Source organism: Ahaetulla prasina, chromosome 1 (genome assembly GCF_028640845.1).
Source record: "Ahaetulla prasina isolate Xishuangbanna chromosome 1, ASM2864084v1, whole genome shotgun sequence".
Classification (NCBI taxonomy): Eukaryota; Metazoa; Chordata; class Lepidosauria; order Squamata; family Colubridae; genus Ahaetulla; species Ahaetulla prasina.
The window spans coordinates 5,047,570-5,066,268 of NC_080539.1; the positions used below are offsets into that span (position 1 = coordinate 5,047,570).

General features: G+C 46.7%; 1 protein-coding gene across 1 annotated transcript in view; it reads left to right on the forward strand.

The window, feature by feature from the left end:
- Positions 1-11,372: 11,372 nt before the first annotated feature.
- ALDH3A2 (aldehyde dehydrogenase 3 family member A2) overlaps positions 11,373-18,699 on the forward strand; it is a 55,976-nt gene continuing 48,649 nt past the window's right edge. The window contains exon 1 of the mRNA XM_058163848.1: positions 11,373-11,528. The gene's annotated coding sequence lies outside the window, so the exon portion shown is untranslated. The remainder of the gene's footprint in view (positions 11,529-18,699) is intronic.

Below are 18,699 nucleotides of genomic sequence, written 5' to 3' on the forward strand. Positions count from 1 at the left end.
AAAATGAAAAGCCCATAAAAATTAAAAATTCATTAAAAATTTCCCACACCCTTCTGTAATCTCGGCCTTGACACTAATACAGTCCGCTTGCTATTCCCTGTTTATCTTCCGTTTTCCACTTCTCTGTTGCGGCCCACCAGCGGCCTGTGGAGCTGTCGGACAGTGAGGAGATTGGGGAGGAACATGGGCCAGTCCTGGAGTCTGCGGAAGGCTTGGACAAGAGCTCTGCATCAAAGGCAGAGAGAGAGCCAGGGCTATCTAGGAGTTATGTACTGCCTCCGGAGCCTCCAGAGTCAGACGTCAGCAAGGCAGAAGAACGGGGAGCCTGTTTCCAGTGCGCGCATGCGCAGAGCTGCCAAAAGGCAAGAACAGTTAAAACAAAAGGAATGACTCAGGAGTAGGGCTTGGAGATCCCTCCCATAAGACATAAAGGAGCAAAGGAAGCAACTTTATTCGTTCTGGTCGGTTTAAATTCTGAAGCTCTGTTTTGACACTGCGCTTCGTGTGGCCTTGCAAAGCTAATTGCCAATTACATCTTTTACAGTGTGTCAAGGGAGATAAAGGTGGGTGGATATGAGCCTTATCCTGAAGGACTGTGGCAGACTTCTGTCGGACTCTTTACAAACTCTTTGTGACTCAACGGGCTGCGAATGAACAGAATTCACAGCCATTGAAATAAAAAGAGGGTTTTTGGGACTAATGTTGTGCTTTTCACTGTCTCCGGAAGTCTAGATCAAAACATTTCTCTCCCACAGTTCCATGCGCCGAAATTTTAAGACTAACCACCCCTTAAGGCAGCAATGAATTGTCTCCTTGTGTCCCGTAAAATGCCAGGATCTCGGACAACACCATGCAAAATCCTTTATTTATTTATTCTGTCAAACACAACAATATATATAAGTATAAGCATGAAATAAACACACAAAATGAATACAACCAAAGGGAACATTAGGACAGGAACAGTAAGCATGCTGGTGCTCTTATGCACGCCCCTTACAGACCTCTTAGGAATGGGGTGAGGTCAACAGTAGATAGTCTTGGTTAAAGTTTTGGGGATTTGTGGATAAGTCCATGGAGTCTGGTAGTGCATTCCAGGCATTAACAACTCTGAGATGGTGTAGGGTTTCCTGCCTGGGCAGGGGGTTGGACTAGAAGGCCTCCAAGGTCCCTTCCAACTCTGATGTTATGTTATGTTATGTTATGTTATGTTATGTTATGTTATGTTATGTTGTTATGTTACTGAAGTCATATTTTCTGCAAGCAAGATTGGAGCAGTTCATTTTAAGTTTGAATCTATTGTGTGCTCGTGTGTTGTTGTGACTGAAGCTGAAGTAGTCTTCGACAGGAAGGACATTGTAGCAGATGAATTTATGAGTTATGCTCAGGTCATGCCGAAGGCTGCGGAATTCTAAATTTTCTAAACCCAGAATTTCAAGTCTGGTGGCATGAGATATTTTGTTACGATCAGAGGAGTGGAGGACTCTTCTTGTAAAATATTTCTGGACACGCTTAATTGTATTAATGTCCGAAATGAAGTGTGGGTTCCAGACAGATGAGCTGTAATCAAGAATTGATCTAGCAAATGTTTTGTATGCTTTGGTTAGTAGTGTAATCTTTCCTGAGAAGAAGCTACGCAAGATTAGGTTTACAACTCTTAATGCCTTTTTGGCGATGTAGTTGCAGTGGGCTTTGGCACTTAGATCATTTGATATAAGAACTCCAAGGTCTTTGACAGAGTGAAGGTCATCTACAAGGTCATGTCCATCAAGCTTGTATTTAGTGTTCTGATTTTTTTTTCCAATGTGTAAGACAGAGCATATGTTGGTTGAGATTTGGAGTTGCCAAATTTTTGACCATTCCGACACAAAGTCTTTTTGAAAGGTAGCAGCATTGTTGGTAGTGTTAAATATTTAACATCATCGGCAAAGAGAACACAGTTACTTATAGTATGGTCACAGAGGTCGTTTATGTATAATATGAAGAATTTTGGTCCTAGAACGCCGCCTTGGGAGACATCACTATTGACAGGAGCAGAATTTGATAGGCACTCCCTATTTTGACCACTAGTTGCCCATTTGACAGGAACGCAGTTATCCAATTGTGGAGGGGTCCGGAGATGCCATAGGATTTTAGTTTTAGAAGTAGTTTGTCGTGTACCACTGAATCAAAGGCTTTACAGAAGTCTATGTAAATTGCATCTATTGCTTTGCCTTTTGCCTTTGCTTTTCAATCAAGCCAGCAATTTTTCCGGCCTCGAGTGACAGATTTCATCCCTATACCATTTTATTTTTTTTATTTTTTTATTTGCATTTATATCCCGCCCTTCTCCGAAGACTCAGGGCGGCTTACACTATGTCAAGCAATAGTCTTCATCCATTTGTATATTATATACAAAGTCAACTTATTGCCCCCAACAATCTGGGTCCTTGCTTTCTTGCTTCCAGCTGTTTTGAACAGGATTGCAGCGAGAAAGGATGAACCGAAATGGGATAAGTAAGAGGGAGAGATCGATGGCCTTCCAGAGATCCTGCTGATATTAAGGGGTGTTCCAGTGGCAATGGAAACATTTGTTCCCCGTCATTTACATCAAGAGTTTCTCACTCTTGGCAACTTTAAGGAATGGGGATTATCAATTTCCAGAATTCTCCAGCCACCATGCTTGAAGATGGATGGACTTCAACTCCCAGAATTCCCCCGACAGCACACTGACGTGTAAAGTTCAACTCCCAGAATTCCCTAACCAGCACACTAAGACGTGTGAACTTCATTTCCAAGAATTCCCCAGGCAGGAGAATGCTTTAATACAGGGATCTCCAACCTTGGTCCCTTTAAGACTCGTGGACTTCAACTCCCAGAGTTCCTCAGCCAGCTTTGCTGGCTGAGGGACTCTGGGAGTTGAAGTCCACAAGTCTTAAAGGGACCAAGGTTGGAGACCCCTGCTTTAATAAGCATGTACCTCAGCTCTAATACTATCTGGGGAATTCTGGGAGTGGAAGTCTACCCCTCTTAAAGCATGCTTGATGGGGAATTCTGGGAATGGAAGTCCCCAAACCATCTTAAAGTTGCCAAGATTGGGAAACCCTGATCTAGATCAGGGGTGAAATGCTCCCGGTTCGGACCGGATCGGCTGATCCGGTAGCAATGGCGGTGGATGGTTCAATGAACCAGTAGCAAAAATCCCCGTCTCCCCACCCCGCCGCCACCGCCTATGCCCAGCTGAGCCACACAATCGTCAGAACCTCTTTTTTTATTTATTTATTTATTTATTTTTGTCACAACGTTATATACAAGCAGATACAATGAAAGGAAACAATCGGACAGGAACGGTAGGCACTTTTGTGCACTTATGCACGCCCCTTATAGTCCTCTCAGGAATGGGGTGAGGTCAATAGTAGAAAGTTTTTGGTTAAAGCTTTTGGGAGTTTGAGAAGAGACCACAGAGTCAGGTAGTCTGTTCCAAGCGTTAACAAATCTGTTACAGAAGTCATATTTTCTGCAATCAAGATTGAAGCGGTTAACATTAAGCTTGAATCTATTGTTTGTTCTTGTATTATTGCGATTGAAGCTGAAGTAGTCTTTAACAGGAAGGACATTGCAATAGATGATTCTGTGTGTTAAACTCAGGTCTTGTCAGAGTCGGCGGAGTTCTAAGTTTTCTAATCCCAGGATTTCAAGTCTGGTGGCATAAGGTATTTTGTTGTTTTCAGAGGAGCGGAGAACTCTTCCTGTAAAATATTCCTGGACTCGTTCAATTGTATTAATGTCAGAGATGTGGTGAGGGTTAAAAGTATTTTTTGTACAACCTCTTCAGCCAAAATTTTTTTTAGACTACCGATGATGACTCAACCAAGCAAATACGTTCACAATTCCTATTCTTTCTGCAAAGCTACCTTTGGCCTGCTTGAGCAATCCTTACTGTTGACCAGGCCAGCCAAAACCGTAATTAGATGTTGAATGCCGGCCTATTTGCTCAAAACATCCCGTTTGCTGCATTCAAAAGGAATGGAAAGGGATTAAAGATAATTTGCATTATTTCCTGCCTCCGATAGAAACCAGTTGAGCGTTAAAACCTGTTTGATCAGATCATCCCTCCAACTTTATTGGCTCGGCTCATCCTGGCAGCTTCCCAATAATTTTTGAGATCGCAACTTCCAGAATCCCTTGGAGAAACATGGGAAGGGAATGATAAACCTTCCTTGTTTAAGCTCTTCTGAGAGGCGGTGATGTCCTTTAAGGCAAACGGCTCAGGACTGGCGCCTCGGCTACCCACCCCAATAATCCGAGGATCGCATTTTCCGCGGCTTCCAAATTTCACTTTGCGTTCGGTTTTATTTTTGTTTGAACGCGAGTTTTGTTTGAACTCTTGCCAAATCAAACTGGCTTCAATTGCCCTTCTTGTTTTGTCCCTTGGAAATGGTTACAGTCCTATAATTTCAGATGTTTAGTCTTCAAAGAGCGTGGAATATTTTAATTTCTAATTTTAATATTTTTGTAAAAAAAAAAAACAACTTCAAAGCATGTTTAATATTTTAACTTGTCCTGTTTTATAGGCTGATGTTTGCGCAGGTAGTCCTCGACTTATGGCCACAATCGACCCCCCGCCCTCCAGCCTTTCTGTTGCTAAGTGAGAGAGAGTGGCTAAGATAGTGCAACAGTTTGCTTAGTGACCGTTCAAAGTTTACAACGGTGCTGAAAACGTAACTCATTTTTCACAGTGGTGACCTCTGCAGCATCCCCATGGATCATGGGATCAAAAATTCAGATACTTGGCAACTGGTTTCGTATTTATGACGGCCATAGTGTCCCAGGGTCAGGTGATCCCGTTTTGCGACCTTCTGACAAGCAAAGTCCATGGGGAAGCCAAATTCGCTTAACAACCGTGGGACTAACTTAAAGAATTGCAGTGATTCACTTAACGATTGTGGCAAGAAAATAGGGCAAAAAACCACTTAACAGCTGGCTCGCTTAGCAACATAAAATTGGGGTTCAATTGTGGTCATAAGTCGAGGACTACCTGTGATTAAGTAAGTAAGGAGGAGAGTGCAAAAGTTGGCTTGAAACTCAACATTAAGAAAACTAAAGTCATGGCATCCGGCCTTCTCAATTCCTGGCAGATATAAGGGGAAGAAATGGAGGTAGTGACAGATTTTATTTTCCTGGGCTCCAAGATCACCGCAGATGGGGACTGCAGCCAAGAAATTAAAAGACGCTTCTGGGGAGGAAAGCTATGGCAAATCTAGACAGCATTCTAAAAAGCAGAGACATCACCCTGCCAACAAAAGGGCGTATAGTCAAGGCTATGGTTTTCCCAGTTGCAATGAGTGGCTGTGAAAGTTGGACCATAAGGAAGGCTGAGCGCCAAAGAATGGAGGCCTTTGAACTCTGGTGCTGGAGAAGATTCCTGCGAGTCCCTTGGACTGCAAGGCCATCCAACCGGTCAGTCCTAGAGGAGGTCAACCCTGACGGCTCTTTAGAAGGCCAGATCCTGAAGAGGAAACTCAAATCCTTTGGCCACCAAATGAGAAGGAAGGACTCCCTGGAGAAGAGCCGAATGCTGGGAACGATGGAGGGCAAAAGAAGAAGGGGACGGCAGAGAACGAGGTGGCTGGATGGAGTCACTGAAGCAGTCGGCGTGAGCTTAAATGGACTCCAGAGGATGGGAGAGGACAGGAAGGCCTGGAGAAACGTTGTCCATGGGGTCGTGATGGATCGGACACGACTTCGCAACTAACAACAACCTGTAATTATATTATTGTTGCCTATCTTGCAAAGGAAATACATTATTTGGAGAATATGTTCCCCTATGTTCTGTCCTCCCTCGCCTCCGTCCGAATGATAGCTTAATTAGCCGTCGCTTTCAGCTCTGGCAGCAGAATAGCCAGCGTCTGCCAAGAGCCTCCGTTATTTTCCACGACGCTGGTGAGTCACCCAGAAACAAACTTCAGCTCTTACTCAGTGGATTTGCCTGTTACAAAGAGACACAGCAGCTCTGGCTGCCTTTTATATCCTGTGGGGTGTGGCCCCATGACTCAGCACTTCCTAGGCCTGCCCCACCCCTGCTTCTGTTGTTCCCGCCTCTCCTGCCTATGAAACCTAGGGTCCAGCCAGGCCTGATTGCTGTCAGCTGGGTCTGAAGGCGTGGCCTGGGGGGGGGGGGAAGAGTCAGGGGATGGAGGCCTCGTTATCTCTTCCACCTGGTCTGTTTCTGGCTCCTGGAGCTGAGCCAGGGAAGCCGGTGCTCCCGAGGTAAGTCCTGACAGCCCTTCCCCCTCACTTTCCAAGTCACTTTCTGGCAGCAGGCCCGGCTCGTGGGGCGCAGACACAACCCTCTAGCACCATGATGGCGAAGCTAGGGCACACGTGTCAGAGGTAGCACACAGTGGCTTCTCTGTGGGCACCCGAGCCATCGCCGCAGTTAGGCATGTGAGAATGCCTCCCATTGGCCAGCTGGTCTTCAGGTCTCTACTGTGCATGCGCAGAGGTCAGAGGCGTGAGCCGGGGGGGGCATGTGTGCGTGCAGGGAGGCCGGGGGAGCATGCATGTGCAGGGGGTTTGCTGCGGTGCGCACACCTGCGGGGGGGGGCTCATGCATGCACAAAGTCAGAGCACATGTTGGGAGCCCACACACACATGCACGGGGTAGGGGCCCTTGCACAGGGCCACACAGACATTGCATTTGGGGGATTCGGGCACGCACACTTTGGATACTCAGTCCGGAAAAGGTTAGCCGTCACTGGTATAGGGTCTCCTGCTTCGGCGGGGGGGGCGGTTGGACTAGATGACCTCCAAGGTCCCTTCCAACTCTGTTATTATTCTATTATTCAGAAATTGTGGGAGTTCCATCACCGGAAGCTTTCAAGAAGAGACTGGGCTGCCATCTGTCAGAAATGGCGTAGGGTCTCCTACTCGGGCGGTGGGGGGGGGTTGGACTAGATGACCTCCAAGGTCCCTTCCGACTCTGTCAATCTGATAAATTTCAAAACGGAGCCAAACGTCCCGAAGGGAGAGAGGCAGCTTCCCCTGTTGAATTCTGCCTGAAGCATATTTTTTTTTGCACTTAAACCTGCACAAGGCAGCCTGGACCGCCCCCTAAAATTGACCCCATCGCTGCTCTGCCCCACATCCTTCCAGTCCTGCCCATCCTGAAATCCTACTTTTCCAGCCAAATTCTTGCTTTTTACCAAGGCCCAGAAATTCAAGGCAGGCCATCTATCTTTTAGGAGCAAAGCAGGCAGACATTCACCAGGAAAGCTCACCATTGGACTAGATCCATGATGGCGAACTTAGGGCACGCAAAGCCATATCAGTGGGCACACGAGCCCAGCTCTGGGTCACATGCGCACGCCGGCCAGCTGATTTGCAGGCCTTCTGGACCACTCGGAAGTAGGGAAACAGGCAGTTTCCTGTCTCCGGAGGGCTTGAGGGGGTGGGGAAGGTCCGTTTTTTGCTCTCCTCAGACTCCAGAGCCCCTCTAGGAGCCTGGGGAGGGTGAAAACGGCATTCCCCCCACCCCGAGGCCCTCTGGAAGCCAGAAGCGGCCCATTTACCAACTTCCGATGGGACTGGAAGGCCCATCTTTTGCTCTCCCCAGGCTCCAGAGCCTCTCTAGGAGCCTGGGGAGGGCGAAAACGGCCTTCCCCACCGCCCTGGAGGTCCTCCAGAGGCCGGAAATGGCCCGTTTGCCAACTTCTGGTGGGACGCCCGGAGGGCCTCTGTGGGGAGGGGCGTTTTTGCCCTCCCCAGGCTCCTAGAGAAGCTCTGGAGCCTGGGGAGAGCAAAAAACGGGCCCACCATGCCATCACGTGCCAAAAGTGCGGGGAGCGTGGGAGAGAGCGCACGCATACATGGGGGTTGGGGTGCCTAGAATTGTGGGTGTGGGCACACTTGCACGTGTGACCCCCCCCCTGAGCTCTCCCCGCTTTTGGCGCACGATGGCAAAAAGGTTAGCCATCACCGGACTAGATGATCTCCAAGGTCCCTTCCAACTCGGTTATTCTTCTTATTATGTTATACAACAGAAATAAAGTTGAGGTTTTTTTTTCCGGTGGAGTTTTTTCAGAAGAGATTGGACAGCCACTTGCTTGAAACGGTAGGGATAGTCCTTGACTTATGACAGTTCGTTCATTCAACGTAAGTTTGTTTGAACTTACAACAGCACTGAAAAAAGGGGACATTTTTCACACGTACGGCCATTGCCGCATCCCCATGGTCCCGGGTTCAAAATGTAGAAGCTTGGCAACCAACTCATATTTATGACGGTTGCAATGTCCCAGGGTCACCTTCAAGCGGGAACTGAAGACTTTATTATTTCATCGGGCGGGACTAGCCTACGTGTATTTTAAGTGTATTTTAATTGTAATTTTAAGGGGTTTTATGTCGGTCTAATGACCGTTTTAGTCGATTGCCCTGTTAAATGTTTGTTTTTAAATTCTTTTTAAATATTTGTTATTTATTTTCTGTATTTTAATATGGCTGTACACCGCCCTGAGTCCTTCGGGAGAAGGGCGGTATGGAAATTAAATTATAAATAAATAAATAAATGTGATCCCCTTTCGTGACCTTCTGGCAAGCAAAGTCAATGCGGAAGCCAGATTCACCTTAACAAGAGAGGTCGCAAAATGGGGGTCAAATTCACTTAACAAATTCAGTAAAGTAGACCATAACCTACTACTAGATAAAGTAGAAAAATGTGGGTTAGACAGCACCACCACCAGATGGATTCGTAACTGGCTGACCAACCGCACTCAACGTGTAGTCCTCAACGGAACTACATCCACATGGAGGGAAGTATGCAGTTGAGTACCCCAAGGCTCTGTTTTAGGCCCAGGACTCTTCAACATCTTCATCAATGACTTGGACGAGGGGATAGATGGAGAACTCATCAAATTTGCAGATGACACCAAGCTGGCAGGAATAGCCAACACTCCAGAAGATAGGCTCAAGTTACAGAAAGATCTTGACAGACTTGAATGTTGGGCGCTATCTAACCAAATGAAATTCAACAGTGAAAAAAGTAAGGTTCTACATTTAGGCCAAAAAAACAAAATGCACCAGTACCGTATATGTGGTACCTTGCTCAATAGTAGTACCTGTGAGAGGGATCTTGGAGTCCTAGTGGATAACCATTTAGATATGAGCCATCCGTGTGCAGCAGCTGCCAAAAAAGCCAACACAGTTCTGGGCTGCATAAACAGAGGGATAGAATCAAGATCACGTGAAGTGTTAGTACCACTTTATAATGCCTTGGTAAGGCCACACTTGGAATATTGCATCCAGTTTTGGTCGCCACGATGTAAAAAAGATGTTGAGACTCTAGAAAGAGTGCAGAGAAGAGCAACAAAGATGATTAGGGGACTGGAGGATAAAACATATGAAGAACGGTTGCAGGAACTGGGCATGTCTAGTTTAACAAAAGAAGGACTAGGGAGACATGATAGCTGTGTTCCAATATCTCAGGGGTTGCCACAAAGAAGAGGGAGTCAAACTATTCTCCAAAGCACCTGAGGGTAGAACAAGAAGCAATGGGTGGAAACTGATCAAAGAAAGAAGCAACTTAGAACTAAGGAGAAATTTCCTGACAGTTAGAACAATTAATAAGTGGAACGACTTGCCTTCAGAAGTTGTGAATGCTCCAACACTGGAAATTTTTAAGAAAATGTTGGATAACCATCTGACTGAGATGGTGTAGGGTTTCCTGCCTGGGCAGGGGGTTGGACTAGAAGACCTCCAAGGTCCCTTCCAACTCTGATGTTATGTTAAATGTCTCGCTTAGCCACAGGAATTTGGGGCTCAATTGTTGGTCTTAAGTTGAGGACTGTCTGGATAAGGTCTCCTGCTTGAGCAAGGGAGGGGTTAGACTAGAACAGGGATCATCAACCTCTCGCACTTCAGGGACCATTAAATTCGTAATTTAAGTCCCGGAGACCACTAATAGGCTCTGCCTAATGACCGTCTGGGTGGGTGTGGCCAACTCAATGTCACTCACATTGAGGGGCACCTCGCCGGCCTCGCCCCTCCCCTCCCACCCACTCATCACCTGCCCACCTGGGCTCCTTAGGGCCCCAACAGGAAGCAGTTGTTGGAGCTAAGCAGCCACCAGGAGAAAGAGTTGGCAAAACAGCTCAGTTCAAATTGGATCTGACCGAGAAGGAGGCTCAGTAGAAGCACCTCACTGAGGACTAGGAGCATAGGCTTTCCAAGCAGAGGGAAGACCTGCGGGGCTGCAAGGCCAGGTACCGGCATCTGGAGGCTCAGCAGGCTGAGATGGTCAGCCACTTCCAGGCCATGATACAGTCCCACTGGAACGAGGCCCTCCGGCTCTTTGCCATCACTGGCGCTTCCCTCCAGCCTTCTCCCAAAGCCCCACACCAGGAGAGTGAAGCAGACCCCAGGTCAGAATTTCTCCCCCCCACGACCCTCACAAAAAGACCCCGAAGGGGGAGACTCTCTGCAGCAACACAAACATTCATTGCACGTATTTTGCCCAGGGGCCGTAGTTTGAGGACCTCTGATTTAGCGCAATATCAAAAATACAGATAATTTTTCTGCGGACCACCAAAATTTTCTCACGGACCACCAGTGGTCCACGGACCAGCAGTTGGTGACCGCTGGACTAGAAGACCTCTAAAGTCCCTTCCAACTCTTTTCCCCTGTTCTCTTTTATTCTGTTTCAAAGTGGTTGAAGGACAGCAACTGGGGGCAGGAGTGGGGGACGGACCTCAGAAAAGTCAGACCCACACAACTGCCCCCCACCCACCCTGAGAATTGCAACCAGGCTCTTAAAAATTGCACAACAACAGCTTTAAAAACAACAACAACAAAGCAAAACGGCTATCCATTCCCTCGATCAAGTCAATTCAAGAAAAGGAATTCACACAAAAAAAAAAAACCAAGAAAAAAAGTGCAGAGGAAAGAGAGTCAAGATTTATTTCAGGTTCTCTTCCTTCCTTCCTTCCTTCCTTCCTTCCTTCCTTCCTTCCCTCCTTTCCTTCCTTCCTTCCTTCCTTCCTTCCCTCCTTCCTTCCCTCCTTCCTTCCCTCCTTCTTTCCTTCCTTCCTTCCTTCCTTCCTTCCTTCCTTCCTTCCCTCCTTCCTTCCCTCCTTCCCTCCTTCCTTCCTTCCTTCCTTCCTTCCCTCCTTCCTTCCCTCCTTCCCTCCTTCCCTCCTTCCTTCCTTCCCTCCTTCCTTCCCTCCTTCTTTCCTTCCTTCCTTCCTTCCCTCCTTCCTTCCCTCCTTCCCTCCTTCCTTCCTTCCTTTCTTTCCCTTCCTTCCTTCCTTCTCTTTCTTCTTTCTTTCTTTCTTTTTTTCTTTCAGCTCGTTTTGCTTGTGCACGCAGGGCTGGGTGTGTTTTTACATGCATGGTATTTTAATGAGAATACGGTACAGTCCTGGGCTGGGATCCAAATTCAATGCAGTGAGAAGGCAGGCAGGCAGGCTGTGAAGGGTGGAGGGAAGAGGGGGGGGCGGAAAAAAAGGATTTTGTTGGTTGCGAAGGACAAAGGCCACTCTGGACGAGATCTCAACTGCTGGGTAAGTTGGCTCCTTCTTCCTCTGCGTTGCGCATTTCAGATTTTTCACTTGCGTCTAGCTAAAAGTGGGGAAATGGTTCAGGAGACAGGAAAAGTCGTAAAGGCAGAGAATCTGTGCATGAGTCATGAGTTTAAGGCTGAAGGAACCTCCTTTGTGCTGATCTGTCAACTTTTTTGGGGGGGGAGGAATTGTTTGCATCTGAAGAGGTTCCCTGTTGGGCGAGGATTGAGTTGAAGTCTTGTCTTGAAGCCCAGCTGGACTTCAACAGTTAAGGAAGGGGTGTGTGTGGGGGGGGCAGTGGGGGGATTCAACCAGTTTGCACCACTTCGGGAGAACCGGTTGTTAACTTTCTGAGCAGTTTGGTGAACTGGTTGTTAGAAGAAATCATTAGGGCAGAGAACCGGTTGTTAAATTACTTGAATCTCACCACTGGTGTGGGAAGATGGGATCCAAGTCTTTGTTTCACAATTTTTTTTTTATTCCAACTAGGTTACATAATCATCAAATGAGGGGGAGGGGTTGCAGAGGGAAGAGGAGGAGGGAGGAGGACGGTGGGGTCCTCAATGCTCTCTGAGCTACGTAGTTCCCCCGGCAAAGGTTTCATGAGCCAAACTAGGTTCCTGTCATCAGTGGTAGAAGGGAAGGAGGTTGGAGGAAGAGGAGGAGGAGGAGGAGGAAGAGGAGGAGGACTGGTGGGGGGGTCTTTGGTGCTCTCTGAGCTTGGTGATTTTCTTGCAGATGTTTCATGACCCAACTTGGAAACATCATCAATACTAGAAGGGAGAGGGGGTTTGCAGAGAGTAGGAGGAGGAGGGGGTTGGAGGAGGAGGACTGGGGAGGGAGTGTCTTTGGTACTCTCTGAGCTTGGTTGTTTTCTTGCAGACCTCTCATGACCCAACTAGATATTATCAGTGCTAGAAGGGAGTTAGGTGTGAGGAGGAGGAGGAGGAGGAGGAAGACGATGACTGTGAGATCCTTAGTGCTCTCTGAGCTTGGCTGTTTTCTTGCAGACCTCTCATGACCCAGCTAGGCAACATCATTGGTGCTAGAAAAGAGTGGGGATTGTGAAGGAGAAGCAAGGGGAGGAGGAGGAGGAGGAGGAGGAGGAGGAGGAGGAGGAAGAGGAGGAGGAGAAGAACTGTGGGGGTCCTTGGCGCTCTCTGAGCTTGGTGGTTTTCTTGCAGGCCTTTCATGACCCAACTAGGTAACATCATCAGTGCTAGAAGGGAGGGGGGTTTATGGAGAGGAAGAGGAGGAGGAGGAGGAGGAGGACTGGGGGCGGTCTTTGGTGCTCTCTGAGCTTGGTGATTTTCTTGCAGACATTTAATGACCCAATTTGGGAACAGCATCAGTACTAGAAGGGAGTGGGGTTTGCAGAGAGGAGGAGGAGGAGGAGGAGTGGGAGTGGGAGGACGATTATGGGGTTTTTGATGCTATCAGAGCTTGGCTGTCTTCTTGCAGATGTTTCACAACCCAGCTAGGTTTCGTCATCAGTGCTTAGGAGACAGCGGGACTTGTTAGAAATCCTTCGAAATCAGCAGAGCTTCAGGTTAAACATTTGTGTCCGGTTCCAAATTATTTCCTGGGAACTGAATCAATTAGCCCAACCAACTGAGGCGTCTTCCAGAGACAGAGGGATATGCGGGCAATGAATCCTAAAACATTTTTCGGTTTTAAAACCATCCGGGCCCGTTGCCGCATTACGGCCACTTAAAAATCTCGACCGACTTTTAAGGGGTCACAATATGCCAGCTGCCCCGATGTTGAATTCTTAGGAAATGTTGAGGAACTTCTAAGAGAAGTAAACAAAGAAAAAGAAACTTTTAGCATTTGAGCATACACACCAGACAAATTCCTTGTGTGTCCAATCACACTTGGCCAATAAAAAAATTCTATTCTATTCTATTCTATTGAGCAATTGCAACACGGAGGACCTTTAAAATGTCACAACGCGACAAACAAGCTTTTTAACTTTCTACCCAAAAATCCTTCGTTTCACCCTTGAGAAATCTTCAAAGGAAGACAAGAGGACTCAGGAGCATATTTGAAGAGCTCAAAAACTGAACTTTTATTTTGAAGCTTCTATTTCCCCACCCTAACCATTGGTTCGCACTGCCAATGCACTTTTTTTAATTTATTTTTATTTTATTTTTTAATTTCATTTGTCACAACAGTATACACAAACATCGTCATAAATAAAAAACAACACATCATAAAAGAAAAATATATATATGTAAGTAAAAGTATGCAACAGCTATGTTAATTTGATATAATGAAAGGAACAATAAGACAGGAACGGTAGGGACTTTTGTGCTCTTATGCACGCCCCTTAAAACTTCTTTTTAACCTAGAGTTCACTTTCTTCTCCTCTCAAAGTCACTCAGTTCCTCTCCATTTCTGTTTTCTGCATTTTTCCCCCCTTTACTGCACGATAAAGGCAGGTCCCAAAGATCTATTGGCAGTTTTATCAATGGCATAAAAAGATCTCTTTCTAAAGAGATCAACACCCACAATTTATTCCTTTATGGCCTTGTGCTTCGATGCTCTTTGAAACTTGGGTAATACTTAGGAATGATCACGCGTAACAAAGGGTACGGTTTTTTCCGTCTGTTGCAATCTCTCATCCAGCCTCTTCAACATTTGTTTTAAAACTCAGCCTGAAAATTCTCTGACACGGACAAATTTGCTAGATCTTCATAAAGCAGGTACGGAAACCTTTCCGTGAAGAAAAATCGGAAGATTGACATAGAATGTTTTGAATAGAATAGGAATAGGAATAGAATGGAATGGAATGGAATGGAATGGAAAGGAATAGGAATAGGAATAAGAATAGAATAGAATAGAATAGAATAGAATAGAATAGAATGGAATGGAATGGAATGGAATGGAATGGAATGGAATAGAAAGAAATAGGATTAGGAATAGGAATAGGAATAGAATAGAATAGAATGGAATGGAATGGGATGGGATGGAATGGAATGGAATGGAATGGAAAGGAAAGAAAGGAAAGGAATAGAAAGGAATAGGAATAGGAATAGGAATAGGAATAGAATAGAATAGAATAGAATAGAATAGAATAGAGTAGAGTAGAATAGAATAGAATAGAATAGTAGAGTTGCAGAGTTGGTAGGGACCTTGGAGGTCTTCTAGTCCAACCCCCTGCCCAGGCAGGAAACCCTACACCATCTCAGTCAGATGGTTATCCAACATCTTCTTAAAAATTTCCAGTGTTGGAGCATTCACAATTTTTGAAGGCAAGTCGTTCCACTTATTAATTGTTTTAACTGTCAGGAAATTTCTCCTTAGTTCTAAGTTGCTTCTCTCCTTGATTAGTTTCCACCCATTGCTTCTTGTTCTACCCTCAGGTGCTTTGGAGAATAGCTTGACTCCCTCTTCTTTGGGGCAGCCCCTCAAATATTGGAATACTGTTATCATGTCTCCCCTAGTCCTTCTTTTTTCTCTAGTCTAGAGACCAGCCAAACCCAAATCCTGCAACCCTTCTTCATATGTTTTAGTCTCCAGGTCTTTAATCCTCTTCTCTGCTCTTTTTCCAAAGTCTCAACCTCATTTTTTGTAGTGTGGTGACCAAAATCGGTCGCAGTATTCCAGGCGCGGCCTTACTACAGCTTTATAAACCGATCGTAATACTTCACGTCTGCGCCTCTCTTTACACAACCAAGGATTGTATTCGCTTTTTTTGGCGGCGGCTGCACCCTCCTGTCTCATGTTTAAGGGATCGTCCACTAGGACTCCAAGGTCCCTCTGGCAGTGACTGTTTTCTGAGCCAGGTTTCGCCTCATCTGTACTCGTACAAGAGCCATTTGTCCGGAATCGAATAGGGTTTCCTATTTGAGCAGGGGCATTCGACTACAAGAAGGGCCCAGTGGTGAAATTCAATGTTTTTTCACTACTGGTTCTGTGCGCGTGGCTTGGTGGGCATGGCTTGGTAGGCGTGGCGGGGAAGGATACTGCAAAATCCCCATTCCCTCCCCACTCCTGGGGGAAGGATAGTGCAAAATCCCCATTCCCACCCATTCCTGGGGGAAGGATAGTGCAAAATCCCCATTCCCACCCCACTCCAGGGGGAAGGATAGTGCAAAATCCCCATTCCCTCCCCACTCCAGGGGAAGGATACTGCAAAATCCCCATTCCCTCCCCACTCCAGGGGAAGGATACTGCAAAATCTCCATTCCCTCTCCACTCCAGGGGAAGGATATTGCAAAATCCCATTCCTCCCACTCCAGGGGAAGGATACTGCAAAATCCCCATTCCCTCCCCACTCCAGGGGAAGGATACTGCAAAATCTCCATTCCCTCTCCACTCCAGGGGAAGGATATTGCAAAATCCCCATTCCCTCCCCACTCCAGGGGAAGGATACTGCAAAATCTCAATTCCCACCCCACTCCAGGGGAAGGATACTGCAAAATCTCCCTTCCCTCCCACTCCAGGGGAAGGATACTGCAAAATCTCCATTCCCTCCCCACTCCTGAAGGAAGGATATTGCAAAATCCCCATTCCCACCCCACTCCTGAAGGAAGGATACTGCAAAATCTCCATTCCCACCCCACTCCAGGGGAAAGATACTGCAAATTCTCCACTCCAGGGGAAGGATACTGCAAAATCTCCATTCCCTCTCCACTCCAGGGGAAGAATACTGCAAAATCCCCATTCCCTCCCCACTCCAGGGGAAGAATACTGCAAAATCCCCATTCCCTCCCCACTCCTGGAGGAAGGATATTACAAAATCTCCGTTCCCACCCCATTCTGGGGCCAGCCAGAGGTGGTATTTGCTGGTTCTCCGAACTACTAAAAATTTCCACTACCGGTTCTCCAGAACCTGTCAGAACCTGCTGGATTTCACCCGTGCAAGGGCCCCCAACCTCTGGTCTATGGATTGATACCATTCCGTGACCCATTCGTGAAGTTCCATTTGCACATGTGTGAGATTAGATTGCGTATACGAAACTGTCCCTTCCCCACCTGCCGTTGTCGCCCACCGCCGTGGGAAAGCTTGGGGCCCGCTGGACTAGCTCTCATCCAACTCTCTGATTCTATAACTTTTTGAAATTAGGCTGAAGGGTTGCAGGAGCTCAGCCTTGCCGATAGAAGGTTTGTTATGCTAGGAATGGGGAAAAAAACCAAAAAAAACCTCTTGAGGACTAGCTACCTGATAATTCGCTTCCACTTTGTCAGCAAGAGCTATTATAACCCTTGTGACCCGCTCCGTGCTGCAATAGGACTGAATATGTAACTTGCAAAGCGTGTTTGGCTACCTGGGACTCAAACCTGTTTGAGTGTACCAAGTAGTATCTCGGCTCTCTCAAGGCCCACCTTGCTAGTATAGATAGTCCTCGACTTACAGGAGCTCATTTAGTGACCGTTCCAAGTTACAACGAGCCGGGAAGAAGTGACTCAGGACCGTTTCTCACACTTACGACGAACTGTGTAACATCCCCACAATCACGTGATCAAAATTCAAATGCTTGGCGACTGATTCATACTTACGACGATTGCAGCGTCCACCGGGAAAGGGGGGGTGTCACGTGATCCCCTTTTGTGACCTTCCGACAAGCAAAGTCAACGAGGAAAAGCCAGATTCGCCTAACAATCCTGTTACTCATTTAACAACTGCGGCGGTTCACTTAATAAATGTAGAAAGTCGTAAAACGGGGCAGAATTCATTTAACAGCTGTCTCGCTTAACAGCAGACATGGGGGGGGCTCAATTGTGGTCGTAAATCAAGGATTGTAGCATTCAACAGCCCGTTTCTAAGGGGTTTAAGACTGGCATATTTAGTGACAAAGACAGCTAATAATTCAGTGGGTGAAAATATCTTCCTTTTCATAACTGTGAGGCTGTGTTGTTTCCTCTGAGAAGGACCTTCGGTTAATTCTATCTTATCTGGCGTGGGAGTTTTTATCATCCTGGCCTCTTCTCCCAACCAGTTGTCCTTGACTTACGACAAGATGAGGCAAATAATAGCCAGTCCTCCTTGACTTACGACCACAATTGAGCTCAAACTTTTCCCGCCTAAGCAAGACAGTGAATTGAATTCCCCTCCTCCCCCGCTTCCATTTTATATGACTTTTCTTACCACGGTTAAGTGAATCATTGTAGTTAGCAACCCCGGTCGTTAAGTGAATCCGGCGTCTGCATTGACTTGGCTTGTCAGAAGGTTACAAAAGGGATCACAACCCGTCATAAGTGGCCAAGCGTCTGAATTTTGATCACGTAACCGGGGGACGTGGTGGCTCAGTGGATAAGACGGTGAGCTTGTCGATCGAAAGGTCGGCAGTTCGGCGGTTCGAATCCCTAGCGCCACGTAACGGAGGGAGCTCCCGTGACTTGTCCCAGCTTCTGCCAACCTAGCAGTTCGAAAGCACGTAAAAAATACAAGTAGAAAAAACAGGGACCACTTTTGGCAGGATGGGAACAGCGTTCCATGCGCCTTTGGCGTTGAGTCCTGCCGGCCACATGACCACGGAGACGTCTTCGGACAGCACTGGCTCTTCGGCTTTGAAACGGAGATGAGCACCGCCCCCTAGAGTCAGGAACAACTAGCACATATATTCGATGGGAAACTTTACCTTTATCTAACCAGGAGACGGGAGTGTTTCAATGGACATATAAACGTGAAAAACGGTCATAAAAGCCACTTTTTTCACGGCCGTTGTAACTTTGAATGGTCACTAAACGAACTGTTGTTAGTCAAGGACTCCCCATATGGCCTCCCCAACTTAGGCGCGAAGCTCTTTTTCACCTCTCCCAAGGCTATTTACTTACATGCTCTCAGCAAATTTTGTCACATCCCTGGGAAGTCATGAAACAGCCGAACCTTATCTGATGCCGTGGGAAGGCGCCAGTTAGGTAGAAAGAAGAGGTTGCTTTAAAATTTAAATTTAAAGGACTTAAAACTTTAAATCTTTTGGCGTGGGAGCCAAACCGAGGAGTTCCAAATTCGTCTGAACTTTGGCAGGCAGCTGCGATTTCTCTGTCAGGACTGATAAGAGCCGGCCAGCTCGTGGATCTGAAGTGGGGAAGGAGACAGAACACTCTTCCACCGAAGAGGTTGTAGAAAAAATGCTTTTAAAGGGTTCTGACAATCCCAGCTGAGTTGCCTGATCGCCAGAATCTTTTAAAAGCGGTTTTCGGCCAAAGAGGTTGTAGAAAA